Consider the following 20559-nt stretch of genomic DNA (forward strand, 5'->3'; position numbering starts at 1 on the left):
TTAATGGTATCTATAATATTTCAAAAGATAATACACTGGGCTCAGCAGTTCAGGTAGTCAGGTATGGTTGTTCTCTGAAGAGACAAATCAAGAGCCGAATTTTAAGTCTCAGTATTTTAAGTGACTTTTTTTTAAAGGTTCTGAAAAACTTTGACGTGAATATTCCAAGCGGCTCATAATTAAATGCAACTAGATTTACTTCAACATGTTTATCATTAATGTAAAAAAGGGTCTATTTATCCACTCTGGAGGAAAAAACATACTTTCTTCTTTCTAGAGGGTTTATACAAAGTTCAATTGCATCATTTGTTGGCTCTACAGGTGACGCAAGAAGGAATTGCTCTTAGCAAAGGCTATTCAGTTGTTGATATGTGTATGGTACAGTGACGAAGAACAGAAATTATAGTAATTTGTTATTGGTGGTAGAAAAGATGGTTTGATGAAAAAACTATGTTTTGACCTAGCAGAAGTCCACACTGATAACTTTAAAGGTGAAAGAACATATGAAAAGAAGTAGATTTTGGCTACTTCTCATTCTAAAGCTTCATACAGGAATCAGACGCCAATGGATCTAGATCTCTGTTTCTGTGTAAGATTACCACATGTTGCAATCTATAGCCTTGCTGGATCACCAAAAAAAATTAAAAGTGTACCTGCAAGACACACTGCTGAAGAGCTCTGGAGCTCATTTGGTTTGCTAGCTGAGCTTGACCACACGTGATTCATTGCTCTTAGTAATCATTGCAGCAATGTAGAACTTAATCTGAAACCTTTCTCTTTCTTTCTAATATAAAGGCTTATTAGAAAGGCTGCTTATACTTGATTTAGTACCAGCTTGAGCTACGAAACTATTGTCATGACTCCTCAAGAGAGCCTGTTCCTTTCCATGCAAAGCAATTCAGCCAATGAGCTACTGCACAGGAATGTGAAAACAGGTGATTTTAAGATGTACAATATGCAAATACTGCCAGAGAACCCATACATTCTACATTCTATGTCTGGTGAGTTAAGCTGTACCAGAAAATATTGTCATTTTTATTAATATTATCTTTATTAAATATATCCTATTGACAGGAAATAACCTAAAATAATAGAAGAAAGTAAAGAATGGCTTCTTACTGTCATGTTTCATAAGTGTATTTTACCCTTTCTAGGAGGGAATAATGAACAGTTTTCAACAAAGGACACAAGTAAATTCTCCAGGATGCTTTGGAATATACTTAAATTCTTTTTGTGACGACAATGAAAATGAGGAAGGAAAAAAATTGGCGGGATTTTTAGCTTTTATGGAAAGATATAATTGATTGCAATTAAAAACTGCACAGGAAAAAAGTATTTAAGACTAAAAAAATTAGTTATGGAATATGTGACATTAACTGTTACTAATCTTATCTTGATTCACAAACTGAAGATTGAGAAGCTGTAGGTAGACATCTAGTATAAGTCAGTACGACGTCATTGCAACCTGAGGAATAGGAAAGAGGAGAAGTCTAAATAACTCTATTTCACGGACTTTTCCCTTTTTTTTTTTTCTTTTAAAGAAAAAGAAAGGGTTTTAAAGGTTTTAAAGAAAGGTTTTAAAGAAAGGGTTTTTTTTAAATGTTTTAAAGAAAAGTTTTAAAGAAAAAGAAAAAAAAAGAAAAAAGAAAAAAGAAAAAGATAAAAGAAAAAATAAAAGAAAAAATCAAGAAAATATATATCATTCTTTAAAATAATTCTTAATTAATTTTAAAAATTCTTTATTATTTTAAAGAATAAGCAGACAAGAGTGGATTGATATAATAAAGGAATTGAGTTAAAATTTAGCACTCAACCACTAGTAATAAAAAGGTTTACAAATTAGTTCTGACAAAGTGAAGCTAGCAGCAGTTCAGAAGAGTGCAGTGAATTGAGAAAGAGGTTTGTGCTGGACTGGAAGCAGTGGGAAAAGTGAAGAAAGTTGAATACATTTAACAAGTTTGGTGGCTGAACAACAGCACAGCGAATGAAGATCAGTGTTGATAAATACAAATCCGAAGATGCTGAAGAAGAAAAAATATATGCTGACGTGTTTTGCTGAAGTTTTTCAGTTAAACATCCTAGTGACATGGGTATAAATGCGGACAGATTAGCAATATCCTGTTACAGTAGCTAATGCTAAGACAAACAGCAGAAGAGACAACAACAACAAAAAAAAAAAGACAGGAGAATTTGTGCAGCTGTGATTCTTGGTGAATAGGAGGACACTTCTTTGAGGAAACAAATTATCTCATGTCTAGGACAGAAACTGCGTTGCTCTTTCTACAGAAATACTGGATTCTGACCATTGCTGGAGAAGGGCTGCTAAATTTGCCAGTCTACACACTAGAAATTCTTTGCTTTCCTCATGCTGTGAGTCTGAAACATACAGAAAAATTCAAAGAAATTCCAGCTGTGAAGGAAATGACATAAAAAATGTATCGACAATGAACATTGAACTCAGTTAAAAGAGTAAGGTAAACAAACAGAAGACGTATTTCTAAGGCCATATCTACAGAGGACAGTCTAGTGTAATGCAGAAACTGCCAAGCTGGCCATTAGAGACCTGGCACACCACACAGTATGCTGTAATGACTTGAGAGATACCAGTTCAGGTACTGAAAACAGAGCTAATTAGAAAATATTGTGCCTAATTGCAGGAGCACCTCTGTCTCTCATGGCTCAGGACTCTTGGCACTGTGCAGTGCAATGCCTTGGTGAGTGTGTCACTTGTGGCACTACCAGTAGGTGAAAGGAAAAGGATAAAACAGTGTGATATTGCTCCTGACTATGATGAGCCATGTCTGCCCCAGCACAAAGGACAAATAGAACTACTTCCAGTCTGATTCAAATCAGCAACTCACAGGGCATTAAGGAGCAGGTATTATCCTGCATAGTTAATGGACGGTTATTGTTAATGCTTGGTTTTCAGCAAACTTGTTCTTGTTGTTGATTACTTGTTACTATTATTGTTTGAAGTCTCATCCTAGGTGAGTGTATGTGTGAACACCATGAAATTAAGCCATTTGAACAGGCAATGTTCTTCTCCTGCAAGTGTCACTGCTCCAGCAAGTGACAATAGGTGCAAAACACAACACTTTCAGGAGAAAGCAAGTGAAAACAAGTATCCCGTTGGAAAATGCTCACTGGGAACCTAGAAGGTGTAGGTTCCAATCCCCTTTCCCCCAAAGGAACTGCATTAATTTTCCTATTTGTATTTTCTCAGGATGGATCTGAACTGCCCACAGAAGTAGCTTGCTAAAAAAGTGTCCAGGAACTCCTGCTTTAACAATTCTATTTCTGGATTTATGGGCTTTGGATGGGCTTCAATCAACCATTCACTCTATGTGTGTTTCGGTGAGTAGTATCAGTACCAGGGAGATTCTGTACAAGTCCTGTGGCAGAATCACAAGTACAAAGGAGAAGTGCCTACAGAGTTACACTGCTACAGAGTTCCTGGGCTTGAACTGCAGCCAGAGCCATTGACTTCATTCCTGGTGAAGATTAATTTTTGAGTCTGCTTGTAAAGAAATACTTTGGGGAAATTATTTCCCACAGAATGGTGACCCTCTTTAAATCTCTTCAACAAATCAGTAGTCTAAACCAGTGACCAAGGCTCTCTGCAGAAAAGTTCCATTGACACTTCTGCAATAACACAACTATTTACTTAGAGACTGTTACTGGAAGGAGTTATTCATAGTCCTGAGCTTCAGGTTACTTTGTTTTTCAATGTACATTAGAGCTTCTCTGACACTTTTAAAAGACACAGTGAAATCTTCCTCATTTCTAGCCATCGACTCCAGCTAATGGGTACATTCAATGCACAGAAGCAAGCTTCTCCAGCTTGCTGCAGGGTGTCATCTTCCAAGGAACACATTTAAAAAACGTTTAAAACTACAGATGTGACCTCAGAGCACATCACACCGGATGTGCAACTCACCATTGGCTTGCATTTGCTTAAACACACGCCAACACACATATGAGCAACAGCCGTATATGCAGAGGGGTGTGTGTGTGCGTGCACACCCGGACACCCGGACAGACAGCCAGCCGAAGGCACGGACACCCGCACACACGGACAGACACCCTCCCCGCGGCGGGCCGACCGCTCTCCGTGGTGCTGGAGGCTGCAGCCCCGCGCTTCTCCGGCTGCTCCCGCGGCTATGAGTGTTGCAGGGTTTTCCGGGTTTCTCCAGATCAGAGACACTTCAGGCTATAAACCCTTGAGTTTCAGGCCAAGGAGGCTCTGTGCTTCTATGATCAACGTCAAGTAGAACTTTCATGTGGCACATAACCCACTCCACTGGCACACACACACTGGCATACAGTTTAGAGAGGATTTTATTTAACTCTTGGCCTTTTAAGAGCTTTGTGCCACAGCTATAAAAAAATCCTATTATAATCACAATTGTAAGACTGCTTGCCCCCTTGATAATGTGGGGTTTTTTTGAACTCACATATCACATAAATTGAAGGCATATACTTCCTTTTTGTTTTCTTTTTCCTGAAAGTCACTTTTTTGTCTGTATTCAGAAGTGTCTGACAGCCTTGAACATATGCTATACCATCCTTTTCAGCAGCTGCCTTTCCAAGTCTGGACAAAGATGACACTGGTTCTCAGCAAATATTTTTGCAGATTGTTCTGCAACTGTTTTCACGCCTGCCCACTTACATACTCAATTACTCACCTGGGGCACTGCAACATTTGCAAAGAGCAATTATTCCCATCAATCACACAAAAATGTCACATCATACACAAAACCTTGCAATTTATAGGGCTTTATTGATAGGTAAACTACTTGCATGTATAAAGTTAAAAGTGCCCCCTCAGCTTACTGTGCCTAGCAGGATGCTCTTCTAGATACTGTGTTTATCCTTGATGAATTGGTAGATTTTATTTTCCAGTTCGCCACCTAGCTGCTCTACAAGAAAGGATCGGTTTGGCTCTGAATATTAGACTCCGAGCCCCTTCTAAACCTGCTGGGAATTTCCATTTCATTGGTATCGTCTGCTTTGCATAATTCCTAGTATGTCAGGCTTTGAGACTCAAAAGGGCCACAAAAATGCTGTTGTGGTACAAGGGGAAAGTGAAAGAAAAGCTTGGCAACCAGTGCTGGTGGGTGAAAACAACACACCTCCTTGCTAGCTGAGCTGTAGGGCTTAAAGGTTTCAACTGGGGAGAAGAAACTGATATGCTCTCAGATCTCTAGCACTAGCGAGATCCAAGCTGCGATGTGTCAATGTTTCAATGCCTTCCCCTGGCAGATCTAACTGCGCTTTATAATGGTCCTGTGGGTGCACTGCTCTGGACACAGCTAAGTGATTACATGTCCTTTTCTGCTGAAGGTTTGACCATCAGTTGATTTAACTCATTTAATTTCCACTGGTGTCTATTAGCAATTTGTTTGCACAGAGTCTGGCTTGCCATTGTCTTGGTTTGGGTTTGTGCCTTCCTTTCTTCTTGCTCTCTGCAGTCCACACCATCAGGATGATTTGCTGTTCTATTGTCCCATTCTCACCAGCATTTTCCCATTGTCTGTCAAACACCTAGGGCCTGCACTGGTCCCTGCTGGGAGTGAGGTGTCCAGCTCGGTGGGGTGAGCCCAGTAGCCTCTTCCTTTCAATTTACACCTTAACAGCCTTGTGCTGCTTGGGTCAATTGGCTCTCTGCACATGTCTCTTCCTGACAGAGAGATTAGGGCTTCTGCCTGCTCTTCCCAGTCCTAATAGCCTAAAACTGGTGGCAAAAACTCCAAAGGAAGAGATGCTCCGTGGCTTTCAGAGCTACTTCTCTCTGTTGGGAGGTGACGTGTCCACCATGTGTCTCTGATGAGAAATCTAGTGTTTCAGTCTGCAGAGCTCTCTATCTCCTGGCCTTGCTCTCTCAGTCCCTCAAGAAAGCCATCTACTGGCTGGGAAGCTGGTCACCTAAGCCATAACAAACAAGCTGGAAGGTAGCCAAACCATCAGAACCCCCTCTGCTGGGCATTCACGTGTTTAAGGGTGCATCTTCCCTCCTTCCTTCCTTTAAGGAAACTTGGCAAGTGAGAAACAACACGCGAAGGCAGTCAGGAGTCTTTTCTTGGCCATCCTTATTCACACAGGGACAGAAAGAAGTTAACAGAAGGGAAGCTCTTGTCTGCCCTGGTTCCATGTGGACATGAGTGTCTCTGGGAGTGAGAGGGAAGCCAGCACTTTTGCCTGGGCCCTGTCCTTTTCTCATACTGCTTATAATCCCAGGCCTGTTGCAAGGACGCGAAGCAGACATGACAGTGAGATTGAGCACTGAGAAGGGGAAAGTAGATGCTGTGGAAGTGTGAGGATTACCCACCCAGGACATTTTTGTCCCCAACCCCTCTGCTTCCTCCCTCACCCTTGAGGGGACCATGAGTCTCTGTAGACATCTCTGTGGCCCCCGGGTGAAGATGAAGGCTGAATCGGAGGGGGGCTGTACCCGTCTGAGTAGAACAGAAGAGATCACCTTGGAAGTGGTGTCAGGGACACCCCTCCTCCCTCTCCACCCCTCGCCCTCCCAGGCTATAAAACCCTGGGGACAGGATACAGCCCTCAGTGAAGTCTCCCTAGAGATCACTTGGCACTACTGGGTACGGACGGTACAAATGCTGTTTGTTTTGGAAATCTCCTGGCTGAAGGTTTCTATCTTTACCTCCCTGGGAGAGCCCCTCGGTCCCTCCACGGGAAGGGGAGATTCTCCTTAGCAAATATCACTTCCTCCTGCGCTTTCCTTTTTTTCTGCCAGTGAAGGGCTGAGTGCTTTGTTCTGTGGTTTTACGATGAATTTACTCTCTACAGCTGTTTAGCACACTGTAAATGACTCGGCTCCCCCACCCTCCCTTCTCTTGCATGAGCCGGAGGTGGGGGCTGCATTTTAAATGTTTTGAACTCAGGAGCAGCATTTTTTTTTTTCCCCCCTCAGGAGGCGTGTCTAGCACGTAGTGCTCAAAAGAGAGAAGCCGGTAATAACAGATGCTCTGTCAAACTTAAAAGGCGCTGCTTACCACAGAGTCACCGGGTGCCATCAAAAGGTATCTGCTGATATTGATGAAGAGCAGAGCTCCACGGGTTCAGGAAGGCACTGCTGTTCACATACCTTTCGGGGGGAGGGGGGAAGTCTTCGCTCCCCCCGGAGCGGGCTGCAGACAAGGCAAGGTAGAAGTGGGGGTCACAGGGTAGGGGTTTCAGCACTGGCCTTTTATTTCCATGGAAAATCACGGGGGAGGGGGGCGGGGCGCGGGGAAGGAAGCGGGAGTATATGGGCCAAGGAATGGAAGTGCTCCCCGGCTTGTGTGAGGTTCGCACGGCGGAGGATGCTTCTCCAGCTGTCCGAGCTGTGCAGCCTTGAGGCTGTTCGATGCGGAGTAGCGCGGCATTGGGGAGCCCCCTGCAGCTGGGTCGAGCAGCAACGAGCCCCAGGCCAGGGGTACCTTCTACCTCTCCTCCAGCTGTGGGGAGCAGCCAACTGCCCCGGCACCTCTGTCCCATTCCTGCGATGAAAGGAGGGAGGGCGAAAAGATGAGAGGGAGGGAGGGTCCCGAAGGCTGCCAGGGTCGGCCCGGGACAGGGCCGCCACCTCTCCCTGCTCCTCGTTTTAGGAAGAGCTGACTTGTGCTCGCGGTGATTGAACTCTAATTAAATCTCCAGAAATCAATGTGCACAATCAAACACTCGCGATGTTGCTGGGAGTGAAAAAAAACCCCACAACAATAATAATAATGATAATAATAATAATGATAATAATGGCAAGAGGAGGTGGGCATTGTCGATTTTGAGGCTGCTTATCATCTTGATTAATGAATGTTAAAATATGTTAAGCACCAAGGTCCCAGAGACTGCTCACAGGAGGTGCAGGGGGCAGCTGGGGCTAAGGCTGGGGCTCTGTCTCCCAAAGTCAGGCTATGCAGGTGACTGTCCCCCGCCCAACAGGGCTGTGCCTGCAGTGGTGCAGACCTACAGGGCCACAGCCTGCTCACGGCTTGCTTCCAGCCTCCTGGTGACAAATCTCATCTGAGCTGCCCAGTCTGCTATGAAGTCCAGGCAAAATTTTCTGAGGGCCAAGAAATCAAGGGACAGACATCAGGTCTCAGCTGCGTTGATGCTCTCAAAGACCTACAAGTGACCAAACCTTCAAATCCTGTGAAAGTGCTTTCAGGTAGAGAAACCTTCCTGTATCTGTGTAGTGCTGAAGCATGAGTACATCCAGAATTGAGAGCTCCCCTCCTCCAGATTATCTCTGCCACCCAAGGCAGGGGAAAAATGCCCACCCCAGGACAGAGCAGTTCCAGGCTTATGCTACCCCGAAGGCACATCACCCTCTTGGGGATAAATCCGCTGCTGAGATCCTTCCAAGAGCAGTAGCTAAATACATGTGAGTAGTGAAGGCCGCTCCTCTGCCTGGGCAAGCCCAGGCCAAGAAATACTTTCTGCAAAGAAAAGGGGTTTTTTGGAGTGGAAAGGGGGGGACTGGTTGGGTGGCTGCCCCATCAGCCCTTCAAGAAGAGAGATGGGGCAGAGGAGACAGGGTAGGCAGCAGCCAGAAGCAGGGGTCACCTTCATGAGATGCACCTCTCTTGTCTCTTCACTTATCACTTCCCCCCCTATTATTCTTTGGACAATAGATGAGATAGGTTCCTCTTTCCTGCTTCTCACTCCGACAGCTCCTCTACCAAGGGAAAAAGCATCACTCCAGATCACAAATGAATTCTGGTCTAGGAGAGAGGCAAACAAAGACAAAGCAAACCTAAAGGTGTTTATATCTAGATTATTCTCATTGAACTGGCAAGTTCCTTTAAGCAAAGTAAGTACTTCTCAGCCTAGACTATTAATTAAAGGGGAATGCTTTACACTCAAGGAGAATTAACTCTTGTTCTCAAAATGTATATATCTTCCCTAATTTGTCTGTCATTGTGCTGGGGAAGCAGCTTTCTATGAATATTTCAGTGCAATAATCAGTTTAAAAAACTAAACTGAATTAATGGAACAACATCTTTTTCAGTTTGTGGAGACTCCGATGCCTGCAATAATCTAAAAGCAAGATCTCTTTCTGCCTTTCTCCTCCTGTACATTGCTTTAGACTTACAGCTATCATGGAACTGCAAAAAGTAACCAGAAATAAAGAGGAGAGTGTTGTGGGGAAAGACGAGGAAGAGGTAATTGAAAAAAATATAATCAGTTCTGATGTGCAAATTGTAGATAAAGACTTCTGATGAGGAAGAGAGGAGCATCTAATGAGGAAGAGGGGAGAGTGTGTTGAAAGATAACAAGAACCAGTAATTTCTATTCAGCAAAGCCACCAAATCAGAAAGCAGTGCTGATCTCATTGGAGGAGAGCCTTCAACAGCAACTAATCCCATCATATTGAAAGAAAATTGTAAATATTCTCTGCAGAAATTGCTTGCCCACTGCAGCTAATCGAGCCCACTTTGCACTCACACAACCCTAAGCACCCCATACCCCCCCAGCCCCACTGGTGGGCAGCAAGGGGACCCACAGCCGCGGCACCCCAGCAAGGACATTCACCCGAGATGCCCACTTAGGCTCCCCGTTTCTCAGCCCCTTCCCCGCCCTCCCCCGCCCCCCCCCACCCCCCCCGAAAGTGGCAGCTTGCCCTCCTTGTCTCAGAATCGCTGGGTGAAGTATGAATTATTACCAGTTCTCTTACGAGTCCCAGTTTATGGTTGGGTTTGGGTTTGGGTTTTTTTCATTTCTCCAGTCCTGTGTAAACCGTTAAGCCAGGTTTGACAGCTCTATTGCTCTACATTATTTATTGATTTCATTTTTAAAAGCTCAGCTTGGTTGAGCCGAAGCAGGGACTCCCCAGGGCCAGAGCCGCGGAGGGAGTGAGTGTATGGGTGTGTGTGCCGGTGCGTGTGGGAGGGAGCGAGAGAGCAAGCGAGAGACAAAAACTCCGTCAGCCCAGACAATGTTACCTCTCCTCTAAAGCTTCCAAACTGTTGTTCTTTCCCTCCATTATCACGGTACCAAGTAATCTGTCTTTCCCCCCACCCCAACCCCCCTCCCTCCTCTCGGAAGATATGGAAGAGAAAGATAAAGCGGCCGCCCCGGGGTTCTGATGCACGCAGCCCGCCCGGCTCTGCCGCCAGAACCGGCGCGATACCGCAGCCGCCGCTCGCAGCGGGATGGGATGCAACTTCTGCTAACTGGATAGCAGGTAGGAAAGCTTTGGCTTTTACTGACGTTTTCTCTCCTGTTTTAAATTTCCTTTTTCTTTCCTTTTTTTTTTTTTCTTGTCTTACCCCCCCCTCCCGCTTTTCTTTCTCTTCCTCTACCCTCCGCCCCTTCCTCGGTTCACCTAGAATTTCATCCGCTGCTGTCATAGGAAAGCTCCCGCGAAGAAAATCATGTCCAAGAAACTAGCTTACGTTTTACTTCCTGGTAGAAGGAGCAGAACAAAACATAGGGAAACTTTTGCTGAAAGGGTCCGTAGGGTTGCGAGTCACGGGGGAAAGGCAGCGAGAAGAGAGAAGGCAAAGGGATTGTCCCCAGCCTTTCTCTGTTGAATTGTAGTTGCGATATTCATCCCAGAATCGAGTCTAGCATGGTACAGCAGAGGAGAGACGCAGTAGCTCGATTTAGAGAAATCCTCTCATATTCTAAGCGCTGTCCACATGTTTTTTACACAAATGCTGCATTCCGGCACAGGGACATCTCCCGGACTATCCTTAAATCCCGCTGTGACATGTTTTTCTCATTTTGACTCCTGCAAAATGTCATCGAGAGTGGTGAGTGGAGCCGTCCCCGGGGAGCGAACCCTGCCCGCGGAAGAGGGGGACCGTGCAGGGGTGCGGGGTACAAGGGGAAGAGGCTTCCGCTGTGTCAGTGAGGTCCCTCGCCCCCCAGCACTCCTCCTGGGAAGCGTGTACCTGCCCAGGGTCAGTGCCCACCTCCGCTGCCTCAGGTCTCATGTCCTGCGTTTGGGAGGGGCAGCGCCGCCGGAGGCGGGGAAGGGATGGGGTTTCACCGGCCCTTTTCTGACCCGCTTCCCTTGCTCGGTACGCCTGGGGTCCGGTCTCCGGTGCGTCCAGGGAGCCGGGTGCGAAGGGGGAACACGCCCCAGGGCCGGGTCCGGCTCTCCCCGAGTGAGCCTTCGGCAGGGCTGAGCCGGTCTCTGCCGTGACTCCGGGCTCCTTTTCCTTCCTCTCGTGCCGCCGCCACGGGGTGCTTGTGGCCAGACGGAGCGAGCTGATGTCTTGCGAGAGAACACAGATCAAGCTGTGGGAAGAAGGTGCTGGTGTTCCCCCAGAGTCCAGCCATTTCGGAGGCTTTGGAGGGACACGGTGCTTTCCGGGCCGCTTATTTTTACGCAGAAGTCGCGCCCGGCCATCTGTCCGGCTAGGGCCACTCTTCGTTTCACGCCTCCCCACCTGTCTGCACACCGCGCCGTGCTCGCCTCTTCCCCGCGGCTGCCCAGATGCCAGGGTGATTGGGAGAGCAGGCAGGCTGGAAGCGGCAAGGCTTTCATGGCTGCTCCCCTCCGCTCGTCCCCCTGCCCGGCAGCGGGTGCTGCCATGGGGCGGTTTTACCTGCACAGTGTGACCAGATGTCAGCTCCAGGGGGAGGCTACCAGGGGTTGTAACTCACTCCTCGGTCCTAGGGGTGAGTCCTTAGCCCTCCACTGGGGAAAGGGCAAGGGACACTTCCTCCCTCCCTGGAAGATTGTTTTTTCCTGCTATTTTCATGTGCTAAAGTTCCCTTAGGGCAAGAAGAGGTAGCTTTCTTTTCAACTAGAAGAGGACACTGGGAATGGGGTAATTCTTGATGCAAATCTAGCCAGAATAGTACCTATCCCTTCCCATTTTTATGTATCAACCAGCGTGGTTGCACACATTGGCTTGTCCCTATCCCTTAAGGAAGATCTTCCTTTGGCAGAAGGGAAAAAGGGAAAGGGGGAAAACAGATGAAGGGCCTATCTCTGCTTGACAGCCTGCCTTTGCAGTTTTGGAGAAAAAACAGCACACACATACCCATCCCCGAAAGAAAAAAAAAGGACTGACAATAAGGAAGGCTAATACAGGAGATCAGAAGTAGGGTCACTGCCTGCTTTTATGGTATTGCATTGCCTGCAATCACAGCCTCTGTCTAAATACATACCAGCCTCGATCTTACAGTTTATGACACCAGCTGCTCTCGGTGACTCATCTATAAACTGCATTAAGCTACACAGAGTACGCTCCCTCTCTCTTTTACGCTCCCTCTCTCTTTTAGGCTCTTTATGATTATAACTTTGGCCAAACTTCCCCTCCGAAGGACTCCTGGGCTGCAAAAGCAGTGCTGTTTGCTTTTGCATCAGGAGAGCGAGAAGTGCTATGGGCTCATTCACCGGATGAGCATGTGCCCCACTAAGCTGCCTTCTCTGCTCCTGTCCACAGCACTCTGTGATTTCTGCATTGCAGTCCACTCCAGAAAGGGACACAGTACTTGGAGCGAGAAGTCTAGGATGTCCCCAAGTTGCTTTGGATGGAGGGCAAAATAATAAAAAGGAGAGGTCATGCTCTTCTCCAATCCCAAATTAAGATTTTAATTAATACCCTCTACCCAAAAGGTTGTAACTCTGCACCTGGGCAGAACTTGGGGAGATCTGGACCACGTGTGATCAGGAGTGTCCTGAGGAGATGGAAGAAGCGGCAGCCATGCCAAGCTGTGCCATCACTCAGGAGGCAGACCAAGACACAGAAAGGAAAAAACAGAAGACATCAGTGAAAAATAGCATCTGCGATGCATAAAAAAGCATGGGGTTTTTTTTTGCCTGCATGTTCAGTCTCATACCTCACTATCATTTTGGTTGTAATCTCTGGGCTGACTCCCTTTGTGTGTTTCATGGCTCTCAGTTGAACTAAGTGCTTGGACGTTTCAGCCTGTTGGGTGTCTAATTCAATAGCCTTTTGAGGACATCTACTGTGAAATCTCCCACTGTTGTTGATACAGTCCCAAGGAGTTACTCTGCCCTACTTCACTCCTGTAACCCACTCACCTGTTCTCTTCTCCACTAATATCATGACCTACAGGCAAAAGACTTATTTTCTGGTTCCGTTTCCATAGCAATGGAGCATGGGGAAACATAGACAAACCAGCAATCATGAAGTAGATTCCCTTCCTGTGAAATCAAGACCTCTTTGAAAGTTGAGTTCAATTTAGGGGAAAGTAGGGATGTGCAGAGAGGTGGATTTCCAGCCCAAAGCGCAGATCTCCGCGCCCTCTAGTGCTAGAGGCAGGCGAGGGAAAGCATCCCCGGGCCCAGGAGTTGTGAGGCTTCCTAGCAAATTACAGGGAAAGGAGAGGAACAAATGGTGTGAGTTAAGGACATTCCTTCCAGTGTCTGTTTCCAGCCAGCTCTTCCTTCTTCTAAATCCCAAGCTGCCAGGAAAAAAAAAAAAAAAAATGGCGGCAGATGGGTTCAGCTGATCCTGGTTTGGTCACCCAGAGATTAACGCTGGGGTGAGTTAAACTGTGGAGGAAGCAGTAGGAAGAAATAGGAGCTGGGAAGCCCAGTCTGTATCTAGCCATTTATTCACAAATTTTGGATCTCTCTGGCTTTGAGCTTCACAGCTTGCAGCAACCTGCAGCTAATTCTCAGAGATTTGAAGGCATGGAAGAGGATTACTCACTTGTGAAACCACTGCCCCAACCTTTTATGAGCCCTTTGGGTGGGTGGATGGGTAGACAACGGCAATCAGGCTAAGAAAAGCTGACGGGGCTTAGATCCAGCCCATATGAATGACAGGGATAACTTTTTCACAAATGCTTGTAGCCTTAAATCTTAAAAAGCTTAAATTGTATGGGAGGTTTTCAAGCCCTGTTAAATTTGAGCCCGGATTCCTGTCTCAAAGAACCAGGCTGCACAAAGGACCAAGCACTGAGAATGGCTGTAACTAAATGAGACAATTAGCACATCCCACACACACGACCCTAGCCATCTTTTCCAGTTCCTATAGTTTGGCAAAGTTAGCTTTACTTTTGCTAGGATCTCCACAGCTTTTCCTGCGTCGGAGCTGTCCTGTAGATGCAGAGTTATCTACTTCATGTCCTCATCCCACCAGCTGAACACCAACCACTTGTGCCTAGCAGATTACATTCGCTAGCGCTCCGCACCAGATTGAGTGGGGATCTCTTGCTGACTTATCACACTGCCTTCCCACGCCTCCCTGATGCAAGTGGACAGAATGAAAAGATAAGGCTATACCTGTAGTTGTATTAAAAGGTTGCATCCCTTTCCCATGGGTCCTAAGCTTGTTTCTATGTAAAAATGCTTCAGGCTGTGGAGCTGCCAGGCATCTTGAGCTGTCTGTCCTACCTTTAAAGCTGTATCATTACCTATATCTAATACCATCTATTCCCTGCAGAGAGGGATACATATCAGCAGGTGTTCCAAAAAGACATCTCTCATACAAAGTAAGTTTAAATCCCAGGAGGATGGAACAGGGTGAAATAAATTTAATCTCATTTTCACTGAGCACTTCCTAAAGAATGCTTGCCAATGGGAGTAAGATATACAATGGAATTTCAGTAGTCCATGTGCTTCATGTATTCGTTTTTAAGAATATGATAAGGATAAATTGAAACAGACAATAATTTAGGGCCAGTTGCTTTGCTGAGAGCCTTCTGTGTGTTTTCTTTTGGATAAGATGATCCTCTGATTTTTGTCTTTCCAGTATCTCTTTTGACTCCATGGGCTGGATTCTGATCTTAATTACATTCTTTCAAATCAGGAGTGACTCTGTTGACTTTAATTACTTCTGGTTTATTCTCGTATTCTGGTTTATTGAGCTCAGAATTTTACATTCTCAGAAACATATTAAGTGTTGTAATTAGAATATGCCAGTGTTTTGACAACCATTCATGGAACAGCTCTGTTTCACCAGTCTCTGCTGAAAGGGAAATGCAATGTGATAATCGGTGTTGGGAATAGTATGGGGCACCTCTGACAGCGGTGAAAATAAAGATCTCTAGGAGCAGCCACAGCACAAATAGGTGCTGTAAATTCTGTAAACCAGCATCTCCCAGGGTTTTCCTCAAGCTCTGAGTAAACTGTGGCAGGTGTTTGGGGTTTTTTTAGGTATTTGTTCTTCCTTTTTTTTTTTTTTTTTTTTTTTTTTTGAGAAAAAGGTGGAACAAGACAAAAATATCCTCATAGATCTTTCTTCTGAATCATTGTGAAAATTAGTGTTGGAAACCAAGGTGACAAAATAAACCTAGTAATTTAAATGAATTCGCTTGCTTAGTAATTTCTCTGGGTCAGGATTTTCAGGTAGTCTGAATATGTAAGCTCTTTTAATTTCAGTGGAAATAGGATGATCCGCAAACTTTGAAGATCAGACCCTTCCTTTTTATAATCTATTCCTGCATGTGAGAAATAAAAAAGAACAAAATCTGTCCATGGAAAACAACAAGTTTCTAGTAGAGCCCACAGGATTTTCATAGATTCCTGAGAAACTATCTCTTGGCTTTGCAATGGATTACTGATGTCTATTTTATGCTTATTTATCTCATATTTAGTCAATTAGAAAGCAGAGTGGTTGTATATTGAAAATTATTCACACATTTGTTCATGAATAATGGAAACAAGCTCATTCCACTATGATTTCTGAGGTCATTTAGTGCATGCTGGTGACCGATGATTTATTAATGACAATAATCATACATCCCTAAAGTTTCATGAACGTTAGCATGAATAATTAACAGAAATTTTGTTATTTGTTATCAGTATTCATTATTTTACTATTCAAAAGGCTTCAGTTATCCAGTTAAAGTACATGAAAAGATAGTGATAGCAACACTGGGTCAGGCAGGTGTTTTGTCTTGTCCAATATAGTGTCTCTATCAATGTTCCTTACCACACACTTCAGAGGCAGGTGCTGGGAATGCTGCCCTAGACATATGCACTGCCCTCAAGTAAAATGTTTTAATACCCACCAGCCTGTGTTTTCTCATTGCCCAGAGACAATTTCAAACGAAAACAGATACCTGCCTTCCCCACCAAATGGAAACGTCTGGCAATTCTAGACAAACTGCAGATATACTCACTGGCCAGATAAGCAAGTAATCTGGTTTTGACTCCCAGTAAATTCACTACCTTAGTGAAAGCAGTGAGTTCAGTAGGTTAATTACATATTTTCTTGGGAAAATCACACTCCAAGCAACCTTTGATCTATTTAAATTAGTTGTCTTTCAATGTTATTGCTATGATTCTGTTATATGGCATGAAAAGGCCAACAGGAGCATCCACTTCATTGTATAGGTGCCATTGCTTTACTCAACTCATTTACTCTTCTCAGTTAGAGAGTCCCAGGGTTCCCACTCACTTTGCGTGTCTCAAAATCTGCTAATTCTTCTATTTCTTTTTTTGACGGTGTATCGGCCAATGTTTTCCAGGTGAGGACTATTGGCTTGTATTGGCTTATACAATAAAGCTGTTTTCATTTTAACACTTTGTACTCCTTCTATGCACTAATGGAAATTTTGTTCTGTCTGTTGGGTTGGGGGATATTTTGACCATTGCTGTAACTGAGCAGAATTTGTGACTGGGTTGTCCACGGCGATGCCAATATTCTTCCTTGAGTGGTCACAGCTGGCCTAGAATCCAGGAAGGCTTCTAAGTATTTCACTCCACCTGTGATGTTTCTGCATCGGCCAACACTTATTTCCATTTGCCACCTGAATGCTAGGTTCACCCAGCTTACTTATACTCTGAAATACTTCAATTCTTATTCCCATTTTCTAATAGCAATAATTTCAGTAAAGAAGTTATACATGGTATAGAATCTTAGGCAACCCAACTGTTAATCTTTTACAGTGCAAAATGATCATTCATGTGTAGTTCTTGCGTTCTCTCTCCTGAACAGTTTCCAACTTGTAATAGTAATCTACTTATTTTACGATGATTTATATTCTTCAAAGGAAATTCATCAAACAATTTAAGAAGATATATAAATACTTATATATATACACACACTTATCAGGTTGTTTTTCTTGGTCTGTTAGCTTGATGCTTCAAAGAAATTATAGAAGAGACAAATTTTTTTGAAGGAAACTATGATTACTTTTTTCCCTACTGTATGTAATTCTATTTTTTGTTAGTTTCAATCAATTTACCTGGAAGTGAAATAAGACTTTTCAGTATATAACACCTAAGGTCAGTCTAGTGCCTGTCCTAAAGATCTGTATGCTAGCTGTTTCTCTCCAGTCCTTCTGTAGCATATCTGACTTCAGCAACAGCTTGTGTATTTTTGCTATCAGTGCAGTCACTTCATTTTCAAATGCTTTCCAAACCCTTGCATATATAACCATGAGGTCCTTGTGATATGCTGCTGTTTAGTTTATCTGTTTGTTCCAGCGTTTCCCCTTCCAATGTTTCACATTCTGACAGCTCATGTCCTTTCTTGTCATGAAAAGAATAGATCTAGCGTAGACATTGGCAAAGCATCATTTGCGGGGAAGATTTACCCAAATGAATTATTTGGAACATGTGCAAATTCCTTTTGCTCATTAATTATTCCCATTACCCCCTTGGATATGCAGCAGATCCCATTGGTTCCCTCCTAAACTGGGTGAATTTAAGACCTTTCAGGAATGTTCTGCAGCTTCTTCTTCTGCACCTCCCCTTCCCTCCCTCCTCCTGCCCCCAAGCTTTTGTCATTTAATGCGTCCTTGGCCCTCTTTATTTATGGTTGACATTTTGTTTATGTTGTATTATAATTTCACTCTCTTAGCCAGGGCCTTCACCAGAAGTGTCATTTCCTGAAAGCTGGTTGCTTGGATCAAACAACCCCTTGGACCTTAACATTTCACAATACCTTTTTTTTCCCTACCTTGCTTTTCAGTTTCCTTTCTGCATGACTTCACTGAATCAGAAACTGTTGTTTTGAATCTATGGATTTTACTTCCTTTTTTTTTTCCGTTCTTCTTTTTTCTTTTTTTTCTTTTTTCTTCTTTTTTTTCCTACCTCCAGTACTTTTTAAGCAGTTCAATAACTGTTATCAGTTTTAACCTCATGCTCTTAATGTAGTAATAAGTTCATTACTATTCAGTGGCTTGACTGTATGACTTCTTCAGCTACTTAAGACTAAGTTAAGAACACATACTATTATGTCCTCCAGTTATTCTAGAAATCACCTTTTAAATCCTCTTGTATCAGTTGACCTACCAAGGTACAGATGGGTGAAGTCATCCATGATTACCATTTTATTAGACTTCAATACCTCTTTGATCTCTCTCCATATAACCCATTGAATATTCCAGACATTTCCAGGACTAAGCATGATAATGGTTTGTGCAAGCATTAGGATTTAATCAAAGAAGGTTATTTTTATACCTAGCACACTGGACCGAGACCAAGGAGATCACAGATAAGCTCCTGACCATGTCACCAACCTCCTTCTTGATCTTTGGCACATTCCTGCAGCCTGACACAGAGCCTGTTGAGGTCAGAGACAAACTCATGTTACCCTGTGGCTATGCTTAGGCTTGGCATCCTGAGATGGGGAGTGTAACTCTCCCTGGTCTCATGACAGTTTTGTGAGGATTCATTGGCTGCAGTTTGTCAAGTATTGAGATTCAGCTGTGGTGTTGCCACATGAAAACAGGACCAGACAGTCTCCACCCACAGAGACTTTCTTTATACTGGTGTGTTGGAAAATAGAGCCTTAAGGAGCTGAGTATCAGGAATGTTTCTGTTCAGAACTGAGGGTAGCTAAAATGTTCACCATCTCTCAAACAAAAACATACTGAAGCTCCTAACTGCTCCAGATCCTGGTGAGGAATAAAAGAAAATAAATGATCAACAAAGCCAGTTTTACATGGATATAAAACAGATTTCATAATCAGGTCTTATTTGAAAAAAATGAAAGGAGAGAGAAATAAACTGAAGCTAATGTTTAATGATTGGATCTAGGCCTGGTGCTTTACTCAGTTCTGTGTGTTTTCAGCTTAGCCAATATTAAGTAGCGGTAAAATTGCCAAAGTAGGGTTTACAATGACATGACCTTGCTCAGATCATACACTGCATCAGAACTGTTTGCAAAAGTTATAAGGACTTGCTCATCCTCTTGTTCCCCCCTTCCCCAACACTAATTTCTCATTTAAACAGATTTTGTAGAGTCTGAGAGCAGAGCACTTGGATGGAGCGATGTCCATGTGTGGACAGAGAGGGTACACATTTCTCCTCCACCACTACCTAGTGTTCTTGAGGACTATTATTGTTACTAGTCTTGAGGACTATTACATGTTGCTATGTATGCATTATTGTTACTATGGTAGATTAAGTGTAGTACTTCACACTTCAATCGATACCAAGGCCAGATGATGTATTAAAAAAGGTTGTCTCTCAGACTTACTTTCCTATGTGTCCAGCAGCAGTCTGCCATGGTGGGAAATTCAGTTTACTCCATTTTATATATAATATTGCATGGCAGTAAATTAATATATGTGTGGAAAATGAATGCAGATGAGGGCTGGTCATGGGAACCGCAGGGAGGGTCTTAGTATGGAACAAGTATATGAACAGTTTTCTTATCACTGAACTTTAGAACTGTTGCTCAACATGAATGTTGGGGGAAGACTGGCTTTTAGGGGAGGAGAACTAGCCAGAGGGATGTCTTCTCTGCTGTTGCTTTTCCATTGTTAGGCGAAGCTGCAAGCTGATCTCCTGATCCATTGCTGGCAACTCTCACCCACACTAATTTCACTTTTCTAGCAGTGTATTCTCAGCTGATGAAAGCTGTCAGAACATGAGTGACATGACAGGAGAGGCTACTATCACCACTATCACCGAACAAAATGCTATATTTAACCTGGCAATGTCATGCCTTTTCAGGTGTGACCTTGAGCCCTAGCAGTGAGGTTATAAGCAGGGAAATTTGGTTGTAAGGTTTCTATATCTTTAGCCAAACTTAGAAGGTTCTTAAATATAAGAAAAAACAGAGAATAAGGAAGGTAATACAAGTTGCCCTTCTGCTTTTGACATTTGTGATAGCCAGTACACTTATCTACCACTAGAAGGAAAGAATACATGAAGGGGCTCACTGTTAAATTCTCATTAAAAATATCTGTTTGATGTTTGCAAGTCATTTTCACAATCTTCTCCACTGGGAGTGAATGTAGGGATCTTTACTGAAAGGTTTTGACATCAGAAGCGGTTCCCTGCAAGGAATATCCTACTGTTATTAATCATTTTGTGATGTGATTCAGTAAAGGGAAAAAACCCCAAAAGTATACAACTGGAAATCAGTAAGGAAAGATAAAGAAAGAAGATGAAGAAAACCATTTTGTCCATTTTGTCTGAGGAAAGCTTGTAAATATCTCTCTCCCCTTCTTTCAAAAAAAGTGAGACTGTTTATCTCCTACTTTGAAACACAGGGGAATGCAAAAATACCTGGTTTAAAAAAACCCAGATAACTCAAGTATTGCCATTCTTTCAAATGACAAATCTGACAATTAATGTTCCACATTATTGTCTTTAATCCCTCTTAGAAATCAAAGTGGGGTGTGGAAATGGCACATAACTAAAAAGATGAGGAGTAATTTTCTTGT

At 43.7% G+C, this 20559-nt stretch overlaps 1 protein-coding gene across 12 annotated transcripts in view; it reads left to right on the forward strand.

Moving 5' to 3' along the window:
• Window positions 1–9391: 9391 nt before the first annotated feature.
• Window positions 9392–20559, forward strand: part of CHRM2 (cholinergic receptor muscarinic 2) — a 95466-nt gene continuing 84298 nt past the window's right edge. For 4 of the 12 annotated variants that reach the window (XM_030479723.1, XM_030479724.1, XM_030479717.1 and 1 more), the window contains exon 1: window positions 9638–10186. The gene's annotated coding sequence lies outside the window, so the exon portion shown is untranslated. Of the gene's footprint in view, window positions 10187–10677; window positions 10758–12577; window positions 14741–20559 lie in introns of those variants that run through there. The other 8 variants (XM_030479719.1, XM_030479729.1, XM_030479716.1 and 5 more) reach the window with 6 other exon arrangements.

This window comes from Strigops habroptila, chromosome 3 (genome assembly GCF_004027225.2).
Source record: "Strigops habroptila isolate Jane chromosome 3, bStrHab1.2.pri, whole genome shotgun sequence".
Lineage (NCBI taxonomy): Eukaryota > Metazoa > Chordata > Aves > Psittaciformes > Psittacidae > Strigops > Strigops habroptila.